The sequence below is a fragment of the Mastigoproctus giganteus genome, chromosome 7, assembly GCF_048544385.1.
Source record: "Mastigoproctus giganteus isolate SK-2022 chromosome 7, ASM4854438v1, whole genome shotgun sequence".
NCBI classification, from domain to species: Eukaryota; Metazoa; Arthropoda; class Arachnida; order Uropygi; family Thelyphonidae; genus Mastigoproctus; species Mastigoproctus giganteus.
This window is the reverse complement of record NC_143581.1, coordinates 102,174,001-102,198,667: the sequence shown is the minus strand read 5'-3', so window position 1 is coordinate 102,198,667 and position 24,667 is coordinate 102,174,001. Positions and strand designations below refer to the sequence as shown.

Genomic DNA, 24,667 nt, shown 5'->3' with positions numbered 1-24,667 from the left:
TTATGAAAGGAATCATTTTATATTTTTGCCAGGATGACTAACATTCTGTGCCAAAGCACATTGAAATTTTCTAACTTTTTTAGGATTACATGAAAAAAAAAAAATCATATAAAAAGGAATATGAAGAGAAACAAATTTTCTTTCCCTGCAGTGTTACATTTCTATAATTCTTTTTTTTTTTTTTTTTTGAGTCTGATAATAATGTCAATTCAAAGCTTATAAACTAATAAACCATGTGTAGGACTGACTTATTAATTTTTATTAAGGTTATTATATAGTATGAATCAGAGCTATAAATACTCAATACGTTCTACGTTGATATTAATATTTGTAAAATAATAAGAGGAGTTTACCTCAATATAGTACGTAGAACACTTCCATATGATACTCTCCAGAAATTAAAATGAAAAAAATTTAATTTAAAAATAAATAATTTAATTATTTATTTTTTACTCTAATGTAAGTTTTCGATTTTTTTGTTTTAATTTAAAAGGGGTGCTCTTACGAAGAAAGGCTTAAGTTTTGCAAATTACAGTGTCTGGAGACTAGGCACCAGCGAGGTGATCTGATAGAGGTGTTTAAAGCCTTGTTGTTTGTTTGGTTTTTAGGAGCATTAGCAGCTTAGGCCATATTACTCCGGGATATGCGGTGGTCATTCCCTGACCTTTCCGCATCATCCATATTTGGTGGTGACGGGCTCGAACCCCGGTCTAATCAAGAAGCGTGTGCTACGCACTGCTGCTCCTTCCCACCTGGCTACGGAGGCGCCGTATAAAGCCTTGAATGGTTTGAGCATGCTCAATGCTGATGGGATTCTTCCTCTTGCTCAGAATAATCACCTGAGAGGGCATAAATTCAAATTGAGGAAAGACAGATGTAGGATAGACGTGCGAAAATTTGCCTTTAGCCAGCGGGTGGTTGGTTGGTGGAACAGACTTCCATCCCTTGTCGTGGAAGTTGATAGCCTAAATAAGTTTAAGGCTCAGCTGGACAGATATTTCGAATGAACAGAGGGGTGAAGTGGAAGTGGTTATTTTTTATTTATTTATTTTTACTTTATTTTTTTTTGGCTGATGCTGCATAAGCTTGCTTTCTTGCATCAAATGCCTCTACTAATGCTAATGCCTGGAGAGTATCATACGGAAGTGCTCTACGTACTATATCGAGGTAAACTCCTCTTATTATTTTACAAATATTAAGATATTAATATTATATCTTATAGCACATGAAATTAATAATATAGTTTATTAGGCTGTTTGCCTAAATTACTATGCATTAAGCTGACATTTTGGGTATCTTACTGATACCCATCATCAGACCATGCTGTTGGGGGAACAGAAAATAGTTAAAAAGTTGAATATTTTAGAATATTACAGTTACAATTACCAATATTACAATTTGAAAATTACAATTCTAAAGTATTAAGTTCTGAATTGCCATTACAATAGAAAACAGGAAATGTAAGGTAAATACAAAGAGATTAAATTCTTACCTGCTGATAGACTCCTCTTGCCTTTGCATCCAGAAACCTGAAGTGCATGCAAGCAAGAGGCACTGCCAGCAGTTAATTTATAGGTGAGGGATTAACTCCATTGGCCAATAAGATAGTGCTAAGTTTTTATCCTGAATCATACCTAGATCCTAACTATATTGGATCTAAGTACAGACCAACCACAGTCTTTCTCATTTGTGACTTCTTCCTACTACTACTCCTACTTCTTCAAAAAAAATGTTTGAAACCTCAGCAAGCAATAGGAAACAGTGAATTCCACCTGTACTAAGAAAATAAAAGAAAAAACAGGAAAGGAAAATAGATCAGATACAATCTCTCCAGTTCCGCTGAACTAGAAGCACAGTCTGATGATGGGTATCGGTAAGATCCTGAACCAGCCTTCACACCAACTCTGATGTCCAGAGTATGGCTTCCACTACACAAGAACCCAGGATAGAGGATAAAACTTGGCACCAGAAGCATGAGCTGATGATAGGTATTAGTAAGATCCCGAACCAGCCTGCACACCAACCCTGATGTACAGAGTATGGGAGCAAAGGTCACCGCAGGCTTCCAATAGGCAAGAACCCCAGATCCAGGATAAAAACTTGGCACTATCCTATTAGCCAGTGGAGTTAATCCCTTGCCTATAAATTAACTGCTGGCACTGCCTCTTGCCTGTATGCACATCGGGGTTCTGAAAGCATAGGCAAGAGGAGTCTATCAGTAAGTAAGAATTTAATCTCTTTGTGTTTACCTTATGTTTCCTGTTTTCTATTGTAAACAGGAAACATAATTTGAAAATTGTAATATTGGCAATTATAACTGAAATTCTAAAATTGGTAATTGTAGCTGTAATATTAAAATATTCAACTTTTTAACTCTTTCTATTTTCTGTTCCCCCAACAGCATGTGGTCTGATGATGGGAATTAGTAAGATACCCGAAACTCCACCTTAACGTACAGTATTTTAGGCGAACAGCCTAATAAATAACAGAGTATTAAAATACTTTGTAGTTTGAAATCTTCTGTTTTTTAACATTTAGCATGACAATATATTTAACAGGAAATATAACAAAGACTTCCAACATCATAATTAGTTGCAGAAACCTCGAGACGTAGTGGGGGGGGGACTTGTTGGATCCATTTTTGAATTCCATCTTAATTTTTTTCTCACTGATCAAAAATGACTTAAGGATTCTAAAAATAAAATATTTTCACATTGTTGACATAAAAAAAAAAAGGAATGGGGCAGGATGAATAGGGATGACTACAATGTTTGCCAGAAATAATTGATCGCTATGTCACTGAAGTAATGCCTTCAGAACAGATCTTTTTCAGGTTGAGCAAGTAAAGTAGTGGTTCATCTTGAAAAACACCATTAATTTGAAGTATCCACATTTCTGGAGGGCAAGAATGACAAAGTAAAGTTTTTGGTGTTTCTAACCATGTGACATGCCTTCCAGGGTCAATGTCCTCAAAAAGAGAATGGCCCAATATGGAAGGAAGCAGTGACATCACACCAAAAGGTTACTTTCGGGGAATGCAGTCGAACCTGCACATGGGGGTTTTTCCAATGACAAAATGCAGATTATTAATACAGTGTGAAGTTTAAGTCAAAGAAGATCGAAAAGGGATGCTAAATTACTAAATATTCAACAGGGAATATCAGAGCTGACATATGCACAAGTACCTTTGAACTGAAAGGAATCATACAGCAAATAATTTGGACAAATATGAATATTTGTGAATTGAAACAGGAAGTGTTTGGAAGGTTTAGATCTTTCTGAAGATAAGTTTGCTTTATTAGTTTGACAGTTCTTGATGTATTCAGTAGTAAGAAAAGGTGGTGGGGAAATGCTGTATGAAGTATTGAAATTCTTGGATATGGCATACACATGGCAAGAATGTACTTGGCTCCTTGATATAAAGTGGCCTCAACAATGTCCCCTGCATACACACACTACTCGGACTCCCTCCAGTCAATATCTAGAAGATTAGAGGTAGTGAGATTATAAACTAGCTGATCCGGAATCCTCCTAGACAGTTACCAAAGTCTCTATCTAGCGTCCGGCTTGCAAACACCATTTTAGAGCTGTACCTTCAAATTGTAAGGAATACTGGATCTAAACAGGATGTATTACTTTAGTATTGAATGGTAACACAGAGTGACAGCATTCCTCTGTGAGATGTGGGTGCCACACCTTGATCCCTGTTTATGATTACGGTCTGCTGATGAGGCTACTGGGAGTTAGAAATGTTCAAAGCCGCTAAGTGGATTTTCTTATTTATTGATTTGAAATTATTGTTTTTCTAAAACTTTTGATTTAAATTTAGTAGTATAGCATTATTTTGTGATTTTCTGATTAATCTGGTGTATTTATTCTTTACTCGGCCTTCTTTAATTTATTCTTTATTCTTTAATTGCATAAAAGTATAAGTAAAGGTATCAAATCCACGTGTTACAAGTTGCAGCTCCGCTGAATGAGAAGTTGTTTAGCCATATTTAGCCACTTTATTGACCAATTGTTACATCAAATCATTTTATATAAGTAGCTTATAGACATAGTCAGGATCCTTAGTTTATTCTGAATTGAGACAGCGAGATTTGGAAGTTAATTAATACTTAAGTGTCCGTAGATTTACCGTTCGTAACTTGGCGCCATTGTTATACGACACAAGGTTATATCCCGAACTAGATAGCGTAAGCTTAGTATAGTACAGTATATAATATAATATTGTCAATTAATCAGTAAAATCTATTAATTTTGTTAAACTTCATTGTCAATTAAATTATACTTTTAACTAAATACATATAACAACTTAATTACAAAGGTAACATAATTAATTAATACATAACTTGATACGGAAGTTATATAAACGGAACTCGTAGATAATACTCGATACTGAAAAATATATAGTATTATAACTGTGTTGGGATACAAGTTTAGGGTTATAATTTTGTACTGAAATTAAATCGAAATCATGACTCAGACTAGAGCAGCAAAGCAAAAGGCTCAAGTTAATGGGAGTGCTGTGGCTCAGGAAAGAACTGAGGGGGCAGTTGCCCTCTGAATCACAGCCTTTTAAAATGCAGTACTTGCATGATGTTTGTGGAGCAATCGGGTACGGGACATGATATTGCCATGGGGTGTGTCTTTGTATGTGCGCGATGCAAGGAGTGTAAAGAAATCAGGCGACAACTCACCGTTGTTATGGGCTTATATGGGAGCTTGAAGGATAGGGTGGATGCCCTCGAAGGATCTAAATTGAGGGGCCCATCAAGCTCTCAGCTGCCCACATCAACGCCAGAGCTTGCACTTGGTCATCATGCAACACAGCAGCAGCTCCCAAGGCAGAATGTGCTGGTCCCACAGGAACTAGTAGTTTGTTTGTTTGTTTGGTTGGGGATTTTTTTGGCGCATGGGCATCTATGGCCATAGTGCGCCATACATAGGTTAGTATTTCTGCTATTTCGTTATAGATCGAGGGTCAGGAGACTGATTTTTGACTAGCTAAAGGAGGTGGTATACATTGATCGCTTTGAGAAAAGTAAAAATCTTTGAGACATTTGTTTTATTGCCCAAAAGTGAAACAAGTGTTAGTGGGTCTTCAGTTGTGGCTGGAGTGAAGATATTCTGGCGTTCTATTGCAAATTTTGCGCATTCCACAAGGATATGTTTCACTGAAAGTACTGTTTTACAGTGATCACACTGGGGGTGATTCTCCCCTCTTAAAAGATAACCATGAGTAATATTAGTGTGACCTATTCGGAGACGAGCTAGTATTACCTCCTGTTGTCGAGTTGCACTGAGGCTTGAAGGCCACTGCTCAAGATTTGGCTTGATACTTCGAAGCTTATTTTCAAGTTGATTTTGCCATGTTGATTGCCACTGGTACATGCATTTTTCCTGTATTATTTGTCTATAATCTTGATGTGGAACTCTCCACTGTACATCAGGTGGTAAGTCGGCCGTTTTTGCGGCACTGTCCGCTAATTCATTTTCTGGAATTCCCATATGTCCTGGGACCCAACAGAAGTGTATGGTTTTTCCAAGCTCAGATAAGGTATATAAAGAGTTTGTTATTTCTTTAACGACAGGGTGGGTGATGTTCATGGTGTTTTCCAGGGCTTGAAGTGCACTTAGAGAATCAGAGAATATTATGCTGCTTTCAATATTGGAGGACTCGATATGCTTCAGTGCAACCTGAATTGCCATTAGTTCAGCAGAAAAGATACTGAACTCATGTGGCAGTTTGTAGGCTAATGTTATGTTCGGGAAAACTGCGGCGATTCCAACGTGGGTGTCATTCTTTGACCCATCTGTATGAACTACAATGAAGTTTGGAAACTGCTCCACCACTGCATGGTACAATTGCAAAAAATTTTCTTTATTTAGTGCAGATTTATCCCATTTATGAAGGTATTTATCACATAAAGGTGGAGTAATTCTCCACGGTGGAAGGAGTAGTGGAGGGGTACTTGTGATATTATCAAAACTCAGATTAAGTTCTTCTAGAAGATGTCTTATTCTTATACCTAACGGTCTGTTAGCAGTAAGGCGGTTATGGTATAACCTGCTGTGTTGGGGAGTGAAAAGTAATTCCCAATTTGGGTGTTCAGGCATAGATCTAATTTTATATGCATAGCGTAATATAAGTTGTTGCCTTCTGATAGAGAGAGGGGGTTCGTGAGCTTCGGCATATAGACTATGTGTTGGTGACGTACGATATGCTCCTAGAGCAATGCGTATTGCACTATGATGTAGAGGATCAAGCCAGCGAAGGACACTAGGCCTTGCTGAGCTATATACTGGGGCCCCGTAATCAAGTTTTGATCTTATTAAAGATCTGTATAGCCGTAATAAGGTAAGGCGATCAGCTCCCCACTTTGTTGCTGAGAGAACCCGGATGATATTTAATTTTTGTTGGCAGGATGTTCTTAGTCTTTTAATATGTTCCAGGAAGGTAAGTTTATGATCTAAGGTGATTCCTAAGAATCGTATGCTGGGTTGAACTGCTATTGGTTTTCCGTTCAGTTGTAGTTCCGGGTGTAGGTGCAATTTACGTTGTCGGCAAAAATGGATACACAACGTTTTTTGAGAACAAAGCTGAAAACCATTGGTTTGTGCCCATGTACTGATCTTATTTATTGCCCCTTGTAATTGTCTCTCGATCGTATTCATGTTTTTCGCATGGCAAGAAATACTAAGGTCATCTACGAACAGTGCCTTATCGATAGTGTTCGGAAGTTGTTCAGCAATGGTGTTTATCACAATTATAAAGAGTGTAGCGCTGAGTACAGAGCCCTGGGGCACCCCTTCTTCCTGAAAAAATAGTTTGGACAGCGAAGTTTTAAATCGAACCTGGAAAGTTCTCTTGTCTAGGAAGTTGCGTATGAAAATCGGGAGATGGCCCCGAAGTCCATGGCGATGTAGCTCACGGAGTATTCCATACTTCCACGTGGAATCATAGGCCTTGCTGATGTCAAAGCAAACCATTACATGGTGTTCCGATCTAAGGAATGCATTCCGAATGGAATTTTCTAGTTTTACTAGTATATCTAGTGTTGATCTGTTCTGTCGAATGCCGAATTGTGCAGAATTTAAGAGATTGAAATTTTCCAGGTACCATATCAGTCGACGGTTCACCATCTTTTCCAGAATTTTGCAAAGGCAACTGGTCAAAGCAATGGGTCTATAGCTAGTAGGGTTTGTCGGGTCTTTTCCAGGTTTAAGGAATGCAAGGACTGTAGCGTGGTGCCATTGCTCAGGGAATGTGTCTTCCCGGTAGAGCCTATTGAACAGATCAAGAAGTGACTGCAGTGATTCAGCACTTAGTTCCTGTATCATTGAATAATGGATATTATCTGGTCCTACAGCGCTACGCCTAGATGTTGACAAGGCTCTATGTAGTTCGTGGATAGTGAATGGTAAGTTATATTGTTCTTCTGCTTTTGAAGAAAAGTTTAACTTTTGTTTTTCTGAATTTGCTTTGAATCTTCTGAAGGCTGGTATGTAACTTTCTGTTGCTGATGTTTTGGCAAAAGTTTCTCCTAGTATATTGGCAATTTGGGCGGGGTCAGAAATGTTCTGCCCTCTCCATTCCATGATAGGCTGAGGTGTCGTTTGATATTTACCACTCATTTTCCTGATTGTTTTCCAAATTTTGTGTGTGGGAGTTGCTTGATTGATGGTTGAAGTGAAGCGAATCCAAGCGGCCTTTTTATTACTGCGTCTAACATACCTGGCTCTTGCTCTAACGCGTTTAAACTGAATGAGATTAGCTGTGGTTGGATAGCGCCTAAAAGTATTCCAAGCTTTATTTTGATCTCTTTTTGCTGCACGGCATTCGTCATTCCACCATATTTTTGGGTGTACAGGTAATTTTGAGGAGGATTTTGGTATAGCTTGTCCTGCTGCGTGTAGTATAGTTTTTGTGACATACTCAACCGCTTCCTTGGTTGGGGATTTTTGTATAATTTCAGGGTCCACTTTAGCTAATTTTTTATACATCTCCCAGTCTGCTTTATCAATTAGCCACCGAGGAATTCTAGTAAGTTGATAAGAGGGTTTATTTACTAATTCAATTGTAATGGGAAAGTGATCACTATGCAGTGGATCATTGTTTGCTGTCCACTTTAGAGTAGGATACAAAGTTGCAGAACAGATAGACAGGTCTATTGCAGTATATGTTCCAGAAGGAAGGTGAACGTAAGTAGGTGAGCCGTCATTTAGAAGGAGAAGGTTGTTATCATCTAAACATTTTTCAATTAGTTTTCCTCTTCGGTCAATATTGTTGTTACCCCATAGTGTGTGATGACCATTTAAGTCTCCCAGAATGAGGAAAGGTGTGGGGAGTTGAGCTATGAGGTTGTTTAGATCATTTTGTTGGATGGGATAGCTTGGTGGAATATATAAGGAGCAGATTGTAATATGGATGTCAGCAGCTACACGGACCGCTATTGCCTCGAGAGGAGAGTTTAGTAAGACCTGTTTGACAGGAACAAATGGGTTTGTTATAACAGCTACTCCACCATGTGCAGTATTTTGATCAGTTCTATCTTTTCTAAAGATATTGTAATAAGACAGTTTTGGTGTGTCTTGAGGTTTGAAATATGTCTCTTGGAGGCAGAGACATATTGGTGTGTATTTAGAGATAAGGTCGTATAGGTCATTAATATTGGCACGGAAACCACGACAATTCCATTGAATTATTGTGTTCATTGTTTATCTCTAGTTAGACTTTCCGAGCGTTTTCTTGGTGCTGAGGTTCTCTGTTTTTCACTCTTGTTTTTGTCTTTCTTTCGAAAGTAGGGCCTTTCTGTTTCCATGTCTTCTTCTACAAAAATGTGTAGGACCGGGTCATCTGGGGGTATTTCCTTAGTATCCATTTCCTGTTGGTGAGTAGTTACGATTTGTTTTTCTTTGTGCCCTTCATCCGGGGAGTGGTGATTTTCGATTGGTACAGAAATAGGCGTATTGACTGCCTGAGTTTCAGTTGTATTGAACAGTGTTTTTACATAGTTTGAGAAAGACTCTTTTGGGGGTACTGTTAGATCAGTTTGCGATGCGGTTGATTGGAATTTTTTGGTGATATGAGCATACGTAGATCTATTTGCAAGGTTTGGTGGTGAGATATTTCGCTTAGCTTCTTGATAGGACACGTTATGATTGGTTTTATAAATCTGAATAAGTTTCTCAGTTTTCCAGCGTTCACATGTTCTAGCGTAAGCGGGATGATCTTTTTTGCAGTTTGGGCATATCGGTTGGGGTGCAGTACAGGCTTCGCAGTTGTGTTCAACTGACCCGCACTTTGCACAAGCAGGGGTTCCCCGGCAAGCTGTCTGGGAATGTCCGTACTTCTGGCATCGGAAACACCGTAGGGGATTTGGAATATAAGGTCTGACATTACAGACCAGATATCCAGCCTTAATGGATGCTGGGCGATGTGGTGTATTAAAGGTCAAAATGAGATTACGTGTAGGAGTCAGAACTCCTTCTTTTCTGGTGGAAATTCTCTTGACCTGTATAACGCCTTCTTCTTTAAGTTCTTCAAGCATCTCCTCTTCGGATATATCTATTAAATCCCAATCAGAAATCACTCCTTTAGAGGTGTTCAGTGATCTGTGGGGTGTCACAGTAACTGGTATTCCAGCAAAGAGATTAATATTCAGGAGCCGCTCTGAGTGTTTACTATTAGAGGTCTCGATCAGAATATCTCCTGACCTAAGTCTTTTTACAGACTTAGGAGTTCCAGCTCTGCTTTCTAATTCCTTCTGCACCCTAAATGGCGAGATTTTGCCAATTGCATTTTCACCAGTTGAGTGCATGATCAGGAAAGCTGGGATAGGATAGATGTCAGAGTCAGTTTTCTGCCGTTTTGAAGTTCCTGCAATAGAACTGTCTTTCTTTTTTGTTGACTGGGGTGCATCTGGCAGCCCAGATAAGTCAGAGTTTGATTTACTCATGACGTGCTCTTTTTGGCCCCGGGAGATTACCTTTTTCTCCCAGGTTACCAGCCCCGCCACGTGGAGGCAAGAGCGGTGCCGCCTAGTGACCCAAGCGAAGTGAAGGTTAGTATTAACGAAAATTAAAAAAGGGGGTTAAAGAAAGGTACTTTCCTTTCTGGGTTATATAATATGAGAGATCTATTCAATTATAATGCTCAAGAGTTAACGGACTTGCGAAACTCAGGAGAAACGTATATACAGTAAAGCGTATCAGATAATCACTATGAAAAGGCGCTGTGGTCACTAATATCGCTTGGCACTCGGGGCCCAGGAACTAGTAGTTGTTGGTGACTCAATTGTCAGGGAAATGGGGGAACATGCTTTGTAAAACGGATAGGTAGAACAGGACCGTGGTATGTCTGCCAGGGGCAAAGGTTGATGACATTGTAGAGCAGATATCATCTTTTAAGGGCACAAAAGGTGATATAGTTGTACATTGGCACTAAGAGTAGGAGACCGGCAGAATTACTTAACAAGTACAGGTCACCGTGAAATAAGGTTGAATTTGAAAGTGTCTGCAATTCTCCATAGACACGATAGGAGGGAGTATATGATGAGAGCCTTGTCGATCAATTCGGCCCTGGAAAGATTGTGTAAGGCTCAAGAGGTAGAATTTTTTTCAGCTGGGTCTGTACTTGTTAACAAGAGAGACTGCTTCTACATTCCATTTAAGCAATTCATTAAAATCTGCCATACCCAGGCCGCAGCCTATCCATGGCTAAGATCTGAATGAACTTCTACTTGTCTGTGTTGTTTATAGATTCAAATTTGTTAATAAATAAAAATTGCAACTCAACACAATTAATTTAACAAAATAATTTTTCGGCCACTTAGCCTCCCATGAGAAAAATTCCGGTTTAAAACTTCAGTTTTAAACCGGAATTTTAAACCGCTAGGAGGCGGGCCTCCACTATCTAGCTGTAATCTCCAACATCTCTTAAAAACTTTATTTACAAATTCATTGAAATATAGAAATATTCTTTTATCCAAAAACAGGATCGAGACATTACTCCTTTCCAAAGTACATCCTAAAGATCTCTCTAAATAAGATCTTATATCTACATAATTGGGACAGTCAAACATAATATGCTCAGAGGTTTCTAGAACTCCACAAATACATAAACCATTATCCTTAAGCCCCAACTGGTGCAATCTCATTGCCAGGCCATGTCCTGTTATTAAGAATGCAGCATGAATTCAGAATTGCAACCATACCTTTTTCTTCACATCAACTATATCAACTTTAGGACGGAATATATAAGTTTGTCTTCCTTTTTTCGCTAACTTCCCAACTCTCTTGCCATTTTAGGTATATTTCCTTTACTATTATATTTCTCATTTTTTAGATCCAAACTACTATATTCCCTATTTTCAGGACAAGATGTTATTCCTAAAAAGGTTTTTTTTATATTCCTTTTGGTATGGTAAAGCAATCCACTCATCAAAACTGCATAATGCACTGGCATTCTTCCTGAGAGCACCTGTAAGGCCTCTGAGGACACCGTTCGACATGCTCTTGTAATGCCTAATAAGGCAAATCTTTGAGACTGAGTCAGATATTTTTGAATCATGACATTTGAAATTCTATGTATCCAAGCTCCAAAGGCATAGGTAACTATGCCTTTGGAGCTTGGGGATATATAAACATTCATACAATAAATTAAGTGATCATCCTTTTTTATACCCCAGTCAATTCTAACTACTCTTCGGAGCCTGGCATACAATGTCCTAATTTTCTGTTTAATGTATTTAACGTGCTCAGTAAAAAATAATTTTTGTTCTAATTTAACTCCCAAATATATTGTTACTTTAACGTATCGAACAGTGAACCCAGAAGTCTCACTGTGGGGGCTCGGTTCATGCTTAAACTTCCTTTTAGGAGCATTTGAACCATCTTTTCTCTAGAAATCTCTAGCTTATATCTGACTGTCCAATTTTCTAATTCTTTTAAGGCTATTTCTGCCCTTTTTTCTAATATAGAGCTTGCACTTCCCCGCACTATTAAAACCAGATCATCAGCATAAGCAATTTTTACCACATTAGGTATGTCCATATTTAAGAATTCATCTAGTACAATGTTCCAGGCAAAAGGGCCCACCACCGAGCCCTGTGGACAGCCTCTTTGTACTTCCTTTTCTACCTCAGTATACTTAGTACTAACTAATATTTTCCTGTCCTTAAAATAACTTCTAAAAACTTTGTATAGTGTTAATGAACATTTTATAACACTTATCCTGGACATAACACCCTCCCACCAAAGTCAGTCAAAGGCTCCTTTAAAATCAATAAATATTCCTAGAACATACTGCCCATCACTCTCCTCCACCATTCTGACTAATTTGCAAACTGCGTCCTCCATTGAAAATCCTTTCTTGACCACTTGACGACAGCTGCATTTCTTCATATTTAAACATCAGTCTATTTATAATTAGTCTCTCATAAATTTTAGCCATCACCGGCAAGAGAGCAATAGGACGGTATGAACCAGTTTCATTCATTAAACGATCTATTCCTTTAATTAAAAGTTTTATTCTCGCCCTCTTTCAACATAATGGGAAAGGTACCTGCTTCCAAACATTTATTATACATATCTAAGTATAATTCAGGTTTTAATTTAAATGCCCTTTTCATAACATTAGCTTCAATTAAATCAAGGCCCGGTGATTTACCTACTTCTGCCCAGTCCATTGCACCACTTACTTCACTCAAGGTGAATCTTTCTTCAACTTCCATAAAACTAAACCTAATATTATCATCCACAATTTGCCTCTGATCTGGCCTTAATTGCCCCATGTCCTGTGGAAAGAGTTCATCCAGTATCCGGTCCACAGAATCCTTCCAAGTAGTTGTAAAATTGGACTGATTACCAATGGAGCTTAAAATATCTAAGTGGTTTCTCTTACCATTAATAATTTTAAATATTGACCATGGATCTCATGATCCCTGCTCCCTCACATATTCTTGCCATTTTAATTTTTTAGTTTTATTGACAGCACGAATGAAGTCACTTCAAGATTCTCTATACAGTTCCTTATACATTTCAATTAGTTCATTATCCCGATTTCTTCTTGATCTTTGTAAGTCTTCTATATCTAAACATTACTTTCCGTAAATTTGTCAGTTCAAAGTTCCACCAAAACACTGGCTTGTCAAGACACTTTTTCTTTTTCATACTGGCACAACAGGAATTTACTAATATCTGCGAAAACTGGTCCACATACTCATCTGCAGTTAAATCTTTCCAATCCACCTGGTCCACACTTATCACAAATACATTATCAAATTTTGGCCATGCCGCTTCATTAACTTAAAATCTATCAATATCTTTACAAGCTCTATCATTACTATAATTTGATATTACAAAGGAGATAACATTATGATCACTTGATGTACAACTCTTAATAACCTTCCAATCTATTATTTTTCTATATATAGCCTGAGTTGCAATTGTAACATCAATATACGATGTTATAATTGTGGAAGTTGATAGGTTGAATAAATTTAAGGAGGAACTGGACAGGCATTTGGAAGGAATGGTGTGATTTTTTTTTTTTTTTGGCTGATGCTGCATAAGCTCATACACTTGCTTTCTTGCATCACATGCTACTACTACTATCTCCCAAAGCTACCAATTATCTCAATACATAAATATTGTTCACAACATAGGAAATGAATTTTTATAACCACAATATCCCTATTCCTAATTATGATCGCTGTCATAGGACATCTTCCCTCACTTATAACCCTATAACTCAACGGATAACCTCTAATTTGACTCTGCAATGAATATGGCTCCTGTAAAAGAGCCCTAGCCACATCTTCTTGTTCCATATATTTATTTATTTCCGAAGCAACCACCTTGGCTCTTTTGGCATTAATTTGGAGAATTTTTATTTGTCTATTCATTGTTTACCTTCTTTTTGCATAACTCCAAGCCCTTTGATATTCCGAGCACTTTTTATCCACAGCAGCATGAGCAGCATCTATACCCTTTTTCTTACAATCACAACATATAGGCTCTTTATTTCGATTGGGACAATTTTTATAAGAGTGATTAACATCAGCACAGTGACCACAAACTATCTCCCTTTTACAATATTTAGCGACATGTCCATATAATAAACACTTGTAACACTGAGATACTATATAAATTTCCTTAAACTTACATGCGGACCATCTAATAAATAATCTAGATTTATTGCAAATTATACTCCACAAATATGGTCCAACTGCAATTATCCAGTTATTTATTTGCGTAACTTTGTTTTTATTCATTGTTAAAATTTCAGTTCCTTCTTGACGTTCTTTTCACTAATGTTATATTCCTTAAAATTCTTCTGCCAAATTTGCTTCATTAATTCTTCTTTCTGCACATCTTGTTCCACATCGAATCTCGCTATTTTTGGACTCACAGGCTTAGGTATACTAGTTTGTAATCCTAATTCTTGTATTTTAGAACACGCCTTAATTTTTACCAAATCATCAGTCGCCTCCGCCTCAATCAATACTCCACGATCTCTTATTGCTCTAATATTTCTTACTTTTACCGTTGAAAGCATGGGTCTTACTTCTTTAAGAATATCCAACTTAACTTTCTCACGTTTTATATTTATCACTTACTGTTTTTATTAACATAACTTTGGAAGTTTTCCTATCACTTTATTTTTGTACTTTTGTCATAGCTGCATACATCTTTTCTTGTTTATCTTCTTTCCTCTTTAATCTATCTCTTAAAACTTCATTTTCAACATAAACTTCTATCGCTTTCTTTTCAACTATATCCCACATGTCCATAATCATATATATAGCTGTTGTAGGAACTTTACTGTTCATATCCCATAGTAGAGCCTTTAGTCTATTCCTGGTATCATATACATAATCAAAACCTTCTTTATTTGATTTTCCAGCAGTATTATCTTCCTTCCTTTTTCTTTTCTTACTTCTACCTTTACTTTTCTTTTTCTTAGAACATTTATGAGAATCTTGTGTGAGACTTGATTGAGGCACGGACTTAACTGGTGTTCTTTGCAAAGTTCTTCCTGAAAACACTTTGATTTCAGCCAGGTCTTGCGACTGAGACAAAATTTCACGCGTAATTTCTTCTTGCTCTTCTTCCGTGACTTCACTCGATACTGCCATCAAATCTTCATCCAAATGTTCTTCCGAACAAGACATTTTGTATAATTATAAAATAAACTATTTACAATAAAAGTTGAAAACCAACAATGATAAGCAATAACTATATACAGTATATACAAAGATATACTGTAAGGGACCAAGGGGCACTCAATCCCAACACAACTTAAACGGAAAATTAAAAGTATTAGGAAATCTATCCTAAAATACTTTAAAAACAGCTCCACTCAAGTCTAATGAGTAGAGGTCCCAGAAGACTTTAACAAAAATGCTAGGATTATTATTATAAGGGCACAGAAATGCTCATCAACAATTTAATCAATTTTTAAAGGGCACGGAAATGCTCCAAAATAACTCGAGAGGTAAAATGCACCCCCTCTTAAGATTGAAAATTTTCAATAACGAAAAACAAGCTTCTGCCTCCTTTCTACACTCAAGCTCAGTTTAGCCAGGCAAGGGGTTTCCTCACTACCTGCCCACTTGGAGGTATGAGGACCGCTTGGAGGTATGAGCAGCACGCTAGCCTTCGGCCACAAGCAAAAGAAGAGTCAGCAACTCCTGTGTATCTCACAGTATAAGCACTTACTAATAAGCATGAAAACTCATTCAATTGCCCTAGCGTTACCTCCAGGGCAGACTGCTTCTACAGGGATGGGATACACTTAAATAAAAAAGATGCAAGAATATTTGCTGATGTTATAGAGGAAGTGGTAGGTGGGTTGGAAAACTGCTAGCTTACGGGGGAATACAAGGACTAATAGATTAACAGTAGCCACTGGCAGAGGTGAAAGTGATTCTTGCACTGCTTCGACTGGAATGAGCAGCAGCCTGGAAAACAAGATGCAGGATATTTCAGAGACTGCTGGGAGTCATTGCGGTACAAGTAAACACATGGATTGTGTTAGGGTAGCTAAGACTAGGAACAGGTGCATGTATACTTGCATGTACACCAATGCTAGGAGTTTGGTAAATAAATTTGATGAATTTGAAGTATTGCTCAAAACATCAAAGGCAGATAGTGTTGGGATATCAGAGACGTGGTGTCACACAGACATAAGAAATCCAGAACTGGAATTTGGGGAGTACAATGGGTACAGAAAGGATAGACAGGATAGGAAGGGAGGAGGGGTTATGCTATTAGTTAAGAAATACATAAAATCGAAGGAAGTGAAGCCAGTCGACATTGCTGGACAGTGCAGTGTCGAGTCAGTTTGGTGTGACATAAGCATTGGGAGATCAAAGTTGAGAGTAGGAGTGTGCTATAGGCCTAATGACTCTGATGAATATAATAAGGAACTGTACAGGTAAATAGAGTGGGCCAGAACATCAGAGAGTCTTATAATGGGGAATTTTAATTTCCCAGATATTGACTGGAATTTGTGGGTTGGTCACTCACACACTAGCAAGGCTTTTGTGCATTTATTGGATGATTGTTTTCTACATCAGCATGTTCGGGAGGCAACTAGAGGGAGTAATACTCTTGATCTGATTATCATAGTGTTTCTTCATGCATTAAGAATCTGCAGATAAAAGAACCACTAGGTGACAGTGATCACAATGTGCTGAAGTTGGATTTACTCAAAGAAGTAACTACCATCAGGGGTAAAGGGAAGGGTTTTTGCTTTCATAAAGGTGACTATGAGGGTCTGAGACAGTATTTAAATTCTATACGGTGGAACCAACTAATGATATTAAATTCAAAATGGGAAGCATTCAAAGAACTTGTCTTGGAAGCTACTAAGCGTTACATACCAACTAAGAAATATTGTTCAAGGTTTAGGCCAAAATGGATGTCAGATAACCTAACGAGACATATGACAGAGAAGAAAAATGCATGGGATATATATAAATTAACATGTGACACACAAGCCTATGAAAGATATAAGCTGATCTGTAACCAAGTTACAAAGGTTAGGCAGGCGAAGGCAGATTCCGAGAAATCTTTGGCAAAGGATGCAAAAAAAAAAAACAGCAAAGAGTTCTTTACTTAAGTAAACTCTAGAAGGAAGGGGATGAATCAGATTGGTCCACTTGATATCAATGGTTCAACTGTTGATGATCCCGCTCAGGTAGATAACGAACTAAATGAATATTTTGCATCAACATTCACACATGAGAAGTTATTCAGTGAGAGGAATGCCACAGGCATATTCAACTCTGGCAGTAAGCTAGATAATCTTGTAATAACTGAGAGTAAAGTGTAGGAGAAATTGTTGAAGATAAACACAAGAAAGGCACCTGTGGTGGATAGGATCTATCCAGTTATATTAAAGTAGGCAGCAAAGGAAGTAAGTAAACCCTTAGCCATAATTATGAGAGCTTCCTTGGACTCAGGGGAGGTACCCATAGACAGGAGATGTGCAAATGTGACCCCAATTCACAAAGAAGGATCAAAGGCTGACACAAGTAATTATAGACCTGTGAGTTTAACTTCTGTTCCAGGAAAATTAATGGAGACACTGGTTAAAGAAGCACTGCAGGATCATGTAACAACATTTCAGTTATAGCTCAGACACAGCATGGTTTTGTTAAGGGAAAGTCTTGCCTGACCAATTTGATTGGATACTATAATACAGTCATAAAAGAACTGGATGATGGGAATAACTTTGATATTATATATTTGGATCTTAGAAAGGCTTTTGATACTGTTGCACATGGAAGACTGCTGCACAAATTGGAGCAGTGTGGCATTGGAGGCAAATTGCTGCTATGGATAAAGGGATGGTTGAGTGGGAGAAGACAGAGAGTGGTAATCAATGGGCACTGCTCATCGTGGACTAATGTTGTTAGTGGAGTCCCTCGGGGCTCAGTGTTGGGTCCATTATTGTTTTCTGTATTTATAAATGATATTGATGATGAGATATCAAGCTTAATGTCCAAGTTTGCAACGATACAAAGGTTGGCAGGGTTGTTAAGGACGCTACTGATGCTATGCTGCTGCAACAGGGTCTGGTTGAGCAGATGGGCTGAGAGGTGGCAAATGAAGTTTAACATTGACAAATGTAAAGTATTACATATGGAAACAGCAACCCCAGAGCAACGTATCAAATCTGTGGTACTACGCTGACAATGGTAGAGAATTAAAAGAACCTGTGGGTAATTGTGCAGGTAGATATGAAGTTCTCTGAGCAGTGCAGACTGGCTGCAAGTGTAGCTCATGGTGTCTTGTCAATGATATACAGGAATTTTTCTAGAAGGGATACGCAGTTGATTATTCTCTTGTATAAGGCAATGGTCAGGCCACAGCTTGAGTACTGTATACAGGTCTGGAGGCCTAATTTCAAGAAGGATGTAGAGCTGCTGGAACGAGTACAGAGAAGGGCAACAAGATTAGTGAATGGAACAAAAGGTTGCTCTTATGAAGAAATGCTTAAGTTTTGCAAATTACAGTGTCTGGAGACTAGGCACCGGCAAGGCGATCTGATAGAGGTGTATAAAGCCTTGAATGGTTTGAGCATACTCAATGCCGATGGGATTCTTCCTCTTGCTCAGAATAATCACCTGAGAGGGCATAAATTCAGATTGAGGAAAGACAGATGTAGGATAGATGTGCGGAAATTTGCCTTTAGCCAGTGGGTAGTAGGTTGGTGGAACAGACTTCCATCCCTTGTTGTGGAAGTTGATAGCCTAAATAAATTTAAGGCTCAGCTGGACAGGTATTTCAAATGAACGGAGGGGTGAAGTGGAAGTGTTTTTTTTTTTTTTTTTTTGGCTGATGCTGCATAAGCTCACTTTTTTGCCTCATATGCCTCTACTAATGTTGGTTTGTACCTGGGTAGTCACCTAAAGTTAAGGATTTTAATTAGGGATTTTAACTTCCCAGCTATTGACTGGAACTTGGGGATTGGTCACTCGCACACTAGCAAGGCTTCTGTGGATTTTTTGGATGATTGTTTTCTACAGCAGCATGTTAGATTGTTTTCTACAGCAGCATGTCTGATTATCAGCAGTGATTCCTCGTGCATTAAAAATTTACAGATAAAGGAACCACTAGGTGGCAGTGATCACAGTGTACAGATGTGATCACTGCCACCTAGTGGTTCCTTTATCTGTAAATTACTACCAAAATGGAAGGGATTCTGCTTTCGTAAAGATGACTACAGTGGTGTAAGAGATTTTTTAAATTCTATACAGTGGGATCAGCTGACGATGTTACCAACAGCAAATTCTAAATTTTAAGCATTCAATGAATTAATCTTGTAAGCTACTAGTCTTTTTGTTCCAACTAAGAAATACTGTTCCAGGTAATGGCCCAAAACAGAAGCCTATGGTAGATATAAGCTAGTCTGTAATTAAGTCACAAAGGAGGTTAGGCATGCGAAGGCAGATTATGAGAAATCCTTGGCAAAGGATGCAAAGAATTCTTTACTTATATAAACTGTAAAAGGAAGTGGATGATTCAGATTGGTCTACTTGATATCAATGGTTTGACTATAGGTGGTAGATGACTTTCATCAACCGGTGAAATACCACCACTTTGCTTATTGGAGGCTTGAAGTGGTGAAACCCATGTTTAGTCTCTGGAGCAAAGTTTCCGGCATCCCTCCCATACTTCTCCTCCAACCCATGCACGGTACTTAGTGCTATAGGTTTTGATACCTTTCGTGTTTGGGGTTTTCATAAAAAAAAAAAAAAAAAAAAGATGATTATTCTAAGATAGGTGCCAAACTAAATCAGTATTTTGCATCTACAGTCACACATGAAGACTTATTCAAGGAGAAGAGGGCCAGATGTTTATCAAATTTTAACAGGGAGTTAAATGATTTCGTAATAACTGAGAACAAAGTGGAGGAGAAATTGTTGAAGTTAAACATAAAAAAGGCACCTGGGATGGATGGGATCTATCCAGTTATATTAAAGGAGGCGGCAAAGCAACTAAGCAAACCCTTAGCCATAATTATGAGAGCATCCTTGGACTTAGGGGAGCTTCCCATGGACTGGAGATGACAAGGTTATGACAATGGAGCTAATATGAGGGGAAAACAATGGTTTGCAAAGAAACATTTTAAATATCAAATGCTCCATGCTTTTTTTGTACCCTGCACTGCACTTAGTTACTTGGTGGTTAATGATGCTGCAAAAATTAATTTTCAAACAGTAAATTTTTTTTTAACTCAGTTCAAGAATTGTTTATATTTTTTTTCGTCCATGCAACATTGGGATGTTTTGAAAAAACATGTTTCGAAATTACTTTTAAAACCAGTAAGAGATACAAAGATGATAATAATGATAATAAGTTGCAATAAGGCCATTAAGACAAGAAAAATGGCAAAATTTATGATCCCCTTTTAGAAATAATGGAAGATAAGAATAAAGAAGTTAAATCAAGACACCAGTCAAAATGTTTAGTCTCAAATCATTTAAATTTATATGTTCAATAGTAATATGGTACTAAATATTAAATAATGTGAATGCAGTAAGTAAACCAATGCAAAATTGAATATAAATTCTCGGCTTGATCAATTAAATAATTTATCTAATTACAAAGTATACGATCTGATAGTAGATTTTTAGTTTTTAAATGAATTGAACAGTTAGCCGAAATATTGAAAACTGAAACTAAATATCCTGATGTCTCTCTTATATGTCGAAGTAAAAAGAAAATTCAATTTGAATCATTTGATTACGAAAATCCAAATGAAGGCATAAATGAGGGACAGTTAACTTTTAAAATTAATTTTTATTTTTCAATACTAGACATAACAATAAATTCTCTTAAAGACAGGTGTGATTTAATAAGAATGCATAGTGATGATTTCAATTTTTTATGACATACATAATTTAAAGCATGTAACCAATCCAGAAATTCTAAAATATTGTCAACATCTGCAAAATAAATTAACAGATGATATCAAGAACGAAAAGGATATCGATGCCATTGACATGACAGATGAATTAAAAGTACTTAAAAATATTTTAAAACCAGATTTCAGAGTAACAGAAGTAGAGTATATTTTTGAAAATAATTTACGCACCACTTTTTCAAACGTAGTGGTTGCTCTAAGAATACTTCTTACATTGCTTGTGAGTGTAGCTACAGGTAAAGATTATTTTCCAAATTAAAAATAATTAAAAATTATTTTCGTAGTACACTTTTCCCAAGACAGATTAGATAATTTAGCACTAGTCTCGACAGAACACGATTTAGCTGAAAGCTTAGATACGCAAGATGTGATAAAAATATTTTCAGAACTGAAAGCCCAAAAAGTTAAAATTATTTAATACCTGGTCATTTTATTTCAATTTATTTTATAAGTTAAATATGAAATAACACATGAATTAAACTTTATACATGTATTTATGTTTAGTTATAAATAAAGGTTATTGTTATGTATTTATGTATTTTTATAACAATTATTATTAATATCTATTTTCACATTTTTTTTTTCAAAACAAAGTGATATTACTTAAAACATACATATAAAATTTCGAAAATTATTTAATACCTGGTCATTTTATTTCAATTTATTTTATAAGTTAAATATGAAATAACACATGAATTAAACTTTATACATGTATTTATGTTTAGTTATAAATAAAGGTTATTGTTATGTATTTATGTATTTTTATAACAATTATTATTAATATCTATTTTCACATTTTTTTTTTCAAAACAAAGTGATATTACTTAAAACATACATATAAAATTTCGATAAAATTTAACATTAGCATGGGCACATGATACAAGAAAGCAAGCTTATATAGCATCATCAAAAAAAAAAAAAAAAACATATCCTCTTATCATTTCACCCATTCACTCGCTCCAAATTTTTGTCCAGTTCTACCTTGAATCTCTTTAAGCTATCAACTTCTACGACAGATGGAAGTTTGTTCCAGCAATCAACCACCTGATGGCTAGAAGGAAACCTCCGCACATCTATCCTACAACTGTCTAACCTAAATTTGAATTTATGCCCTCTCAGGCGATTATTCCAGGAAAGAGGAAGAATCCCATCAGCATTGAGCATGCTCAAACCATTCAAGGCTTTATACACCTCAATCAGATCACCCTGCAGATGTCTAGTCTCCAGATACTGTAATTTGCAAAATTTAAGCCTTTCTTCGTAAGAGCAACCCATTGTTCCATTCACTAATCTTGTTGCCCTTCTCTGTATTCATTCCAACAGCTCTACACCCTTCTTAAAATGAAGCCTCCAGACCTGTATACAGTACTCAAGGTGTGGCATGACCACTGCCTTATACAAGGGGATACTCACCTCCTTATCCCTGGTAGAAAAATTCCTGTATATCATTGCAAAACCACCTGCACTGCTCAGAAAAGTTCATATCGGCCTGCACAATAACCCCCAGGTCCTTTTCACTCTCTACCACTGTCAGTGTAGTACCACACAGTTCATACGTTACTCTGCGGTTACTGCTTCCAATAAGCAGCACTTTACATTTGTCAATGTTAAACTTCGTTTGCCACCTCTCGGGCCATCTGCTAAACTTTTCTAGATCCTGTTGCAGCAGCGTACTGTCATTAACAATCCTGCCAACCTTCGTATCTTCTGCAAACTTGGACATTAAGCCTGATATACCATTATCAATATCATTAAAAACACAGAAAACAACAATGGACCCAACATTGAACCCTTGGGGGACTCTACTAATAACATTAGTCCACGATGAGCAGTGTCCACTAATTACCACCCTCTGTTTTCTTCCCCTCAACCATCCTTTTATCCATAGCAGAAATTTGCTTCCAAGGCCACACTGTACCAATTTGTCGAGCAGTCTTCTACGTGCAACAGTATCAAAAGCCTTTCTAAGATTCAAATATATGATACCAAAATTATTCTTTGCATCCAGTTCCTTTGTGACTACATTATACTATCCAATTGGTAAGATAAGACTTCTCTTTAACAAACCCATGCTGTGTCCGAGCTATAGCTGAACTCTTGTCTAGATGATCCTGCAATGGTTTTTTAACCAGTGCCTCCATTAATTTCCCTGGAACAGAAGTTAAACTATCAGGCCTGTAATTACCTGTGTCTCCCTTTGATCCTCCTTTGTGGATTGGGTTCATATTTGCACATTTCCAGCCATGGATACCTCCCCTGAGTCCAAGGAAGCTCTCATAATTATGGCTAAGGGTTTCCTTTCTTCCTTTGCTGCTTCCTTTAATATAACTGCATTTCCAACCATCCCTGGTGCCTTTCTTAAGTTTATCTTCAACAATTTCTCCTCCACTTTACTCTCAGTTATTACAAGATTATCTACCATACTGCCAGAGTTTAATATAACTCTGGCATTCGCCTCCCTGAATAACTCTTCATGCCTGAATGTAGATGCAAAATATATTCATTTAATTTGTTAGCTAGCTGAGCAGGATCATCAACAGTTGAACCATTGATATCAAGTGGACCAACCTGATTCACCCCATTCCTTCTAGAGTTTACATAAGTAAAGAACCCTTTGCTGTTTTTCTTGGCATCCTTTGCCAAAGGTTTCTTGTAATCTGACTTTGCTATCCGTTGCTATCTGCCAGCGTCTACTGTTAATCTATTAATCCGTGTATCCACTCACTAAGCTATCAGTTTTCCGACCCACCTAACTCTGCCTCAACAGCATCAGCACATATTCTTGCACCCTTTCTATTTAAGTGTATCCCATCCCTGTAGAAGCAGTCTCTCCTGTTAACAAGCACAGACCAGGTTGAGAAAAATTCTACCCCCTGAGCCTTGCACAATCTCACCAGGGCTGAATTGATCGACTGGGCTTTCATCATATACTCCCTCCTATCGTGTCAGGGCAGAATTGCAGATGCTTTCCAAGTTCAACCAGGCTTTTTTTCAACGTTGACCTGTACTTGCTAAGTAATTCCAGCAGTCTAATTAATTTATTCACTGGATTAATTTATTCCTCAAAGCTGTCTTAATTTTATGTTACATTTTCATGTTCAAATATGTGTAGCATGGATAAAGCGTGATAAGGAAATAAAATAAAAAAAATATTTATTTTGTGGGGAGGGGATTACGTTCCAGGGAGGCATATTCTTACTTTTAACATGGGTAGCCAATATATATGGCATGGCCCTGATGGGATCAATCCAGTTATATTAAAGGAAGTGACAAAGGAAGTAAGCAAACCCTTCGTCATAATTATGAGAGCAGCCTTGGACTCAGGAGAAGTCCCCACTGACTGGAGATGTGCAAATGTATCTCCAATTCACAAAAGGGATCAAAGGATGACATGAGTAATTACAGACCTGTTAGTTTGGCTGTTATTCTAGGGAAAATAATGGAGTCACTGGTTAAAGAACATTGTAATCATCTAGACAAGACTGCAGTAATAATTCGGACCAATTCGACTGGATACTATGACATGGTCGCAAAGAAGCTGGATGCAAAAAATAATTTTGATATCACATATTTGGATTTCAGGAAATTAGAGCAGTATGCATTAAAGGCAAGTTGCTACGATGGATATAAGAATGGTTGAGTGGGAGTAGACAGAGAGGTAATCAATGGACATAGCTCTTCGTGAACTGAATAATGTTATTAGCAGTGTCCCTCAGGGTTCAG

General features: G+C 37.4%; 1 protein-coding gene across 5 annotated transcripts in view; it reads right to left on the bottom strand.

Moving 5' to 3' along the window:
- Nucleotides 1-24,667, bottom strand: part of Marf1 (meiosis regulator and mRNA stability factor 1-like protein) — a 1,146,796-nt gene that overhangs the window by 421,469 nt on the left and 700,660 nt on the right. The window lies entirely within an intron of this gene.